We start from the raw sequence: 2,779 nt of genomic DNA on the forward strand, positions 1-2,779 counted from the left end.
ACAGTTGGTCCAAGTATATAGTACTAATATATACATGTTTGATACAGAGACAGAAAAAATGATTAATATCAAGAGGACAAAACATGAAAGGCAGAGGAATAGAGTCACCCCTTTCTCTGCAAATTTTGATTTTTAACAAAAAGCTGTAGAATAATGGATTCTTCTAATATAATCCTTTATCCTTTTACACAGTTCCCAGAAATATGCTGCTATTTGAGTATTATTTGTTTATCTGCTCCCCAAGGTACTACAGAAAAGTTTTACACCTACCAATTAGCACCTTAATTAAGCCACTTGAAAGCATTTGTGCTGCCTTTGCAGCAGCAATAGAGGATAAACAGTAGTTCTAGAACTCAAGTAAAATCAGCTGGTGGGGTAAAATGAGGATGGGTCAAGTCTGGATGCCTTAAGAAAAAATGTTTGTTAACTTAATCAGATCCAGGTAAGTTTCTGCAAATTAGGAAGCAGTAACTTTATTTTGCAAAAAATTTTCCCCCGGGGCAAAAGTATATTTTTACCTATCTTCCAACTTGGGAGATAGCTTGGGACCACTAGTTTATCAAGTCTCTGTGTTTCTTTACCAAGTATTGTGTATGCTTTGTCCACACTTGGTTCCTCCAACAGAATACATGGGAGGGGTTTTGTTTTCCACTGAGTACTAAGTCTGTCTGTGAGGATAATACCACATATAAGCAACCCAGACTGGATTTCAATGCTATTATTGTTTTAAGTTTACCTTCCATTACCTTAAAATCATATTTGGCAACCCTAAATATAGCACCAAGGAAGTAGACTTTAGCATATTTCTTCTGTAACCAATAATCCTGTGACTACTCTTAAAGTATTAGTAAGAGTACTTCATCTGTAAGGGCCAAATAATTTCACCAAAGTTTTCCCCAGTACAATAGTCCAGATATTCTTTTTTTTTATTTATTTACTTTTAGTTTACAAGATTCAGTTCCACGAGCTTTTGAGTTCCAAATTTTCTATCTCTCTCTCTCATCCCCCCTTCCCCAAGGGCAGCATGCAATCCAATATAGTTTCTACAAATACCTTCACATTAAACATTAGTCAAGGTCTAAAGAAGGATGATAAGCAATGGAATGACCAAGGAGAAAGAAGGAACAAAAAGACAGAGAGTAAGGGAGTTTGCTTCAGTATGTATTCAGATTCCATAAATCTTTCTCTGGATATGGATGGACTTTTCCATGGTGAGTCCTTTGGAGTTGTCTTATCCTCTTGCATTGCTGAGAGGAGCCCAGTCTATTAAAGTTAGTTATCACAGATATGATGTCTGTAATTGTGTAAAGTGTTCTCTTGGTTCTGGTCCTCTCACTCAGCATTTATATGTCTCTCCAGATTATTATGAAGTCTGTCTGCTCCTTATTTTTTTACACTTTTTTTTTTTGCTTTTTCAAGGAGGGAGGGTAAGGCAATTGGGGTTAAGTGACTTGCCCAAGGTCACACAGCTAGCATTAAGTGACTGAGGCTGGCTTTGAACTCAGGTCCTCTTCACTCCAGTGTTGGTACTCATTCACTGTGACACCTAGCCACCCCTACTCCTCATTTATTATAACACAATAGTATTCCATTATATTCATGTACCACAACTTTTTTAGCCATTCCCCAATTGATGGGCCTTTCCTTGATTTCCAATTCTTTGCCACGAAAAAAAGAGCTGCTATTAATATTTTTATACTTACTTGTCCCCCTCCCACTTGTATGATCCCTTTGAGATATAGCCCTAGGAGAAGTATTTCTGGGTCAAAGGGTATGCAAATCTTTATAGTCCTTTGGGCATGGGTCCAAATATTCTTAAACTTTATGTATTATCTAGAGTAGTACATGATACTTAGTCACTAGAAACATGTTTGTAGAATGAATGAATGAATGAATGAGAATAGATATTATCCTTCTGTCTTATTTTTCATCTCTGTGTCTTTATTCTTACCTAAAAAGGATTAATATCCTTTTTTGTCAAACTTCCTTCCTCTAAAATGTAACTTAGTTGCCATCTTTTCCACAAAACTATACACACACACACACACACACACACACAGAGGCATGCAGATATTTATTCCCATGGTAAAAATGATCTCTTTCTTTTCAGATTTGTTGATTGAATGTTTCTGCAACTATTCATTGTGCCTCTCTCCCTTTCACTTCTATTATAATTATTTGAGTTACATGTCTTTCTTTTATGTGACTTAAATGTCCATAAATACAGGGACCACATCATAATCATTGTTGTTCATTCCACGATACTCAGTTCTGAGCCTTGTCTAAATTAGGTAATTAATAAATGTTTGTTGAATTGAAGAGAATCATCATTCCCATTTCTCTCCAGGAAACTACTGCTAAAGAACATCAAATAAAAATTCTATACAGTATGTGTGGAATTAGTGTACCCTTTTTACTTTGCTTTTGACTGTTAAGCTTCTCAGTCTTTGTTCCAAGTTGAGGCCTCCAATGCTGCTGGCTACTGCATTACAGTTTCCAAAACATATTCTTTCTTTTTTTTAATGAGCAATCAGGGTTAAGTAACTTGCTCAAGGTTACAGGGCCAGTCATTTCTGGGTGTGGTGCTAGGGGTCAGATACTGGATTCGATCTCCAGGTCATCCCGACACTCAGCTCTTACTCACTGATCCACCTGGCCGCCCCTAAGCAATTGGGGTTAAGTAACTTGCTCAAGGTTACACGGCCAGGTGTTTCTTGGTGGGTACTAAGTGTTGGAGCCTGGATTCGATCCCCAGGTCATCCCGACACTGGAGCCGGTG

Source organism: Petaurus breviceps, unplaced genomic scaffold (genome assembly GCF_028583685.1).
Source record: "Petaurus breviceps papuanus isolate PSGF00001 unplaced genomic scaffold, PetGlider_PUasm1.0 176, whole genome shotgun sequence".
NCBI classification, from domain to species: Eukaryota; Metazoa; Chordata; class Mammalia; order Diprotodontia; family Petauridae; genus Petaurus; species Petaurus breviceps.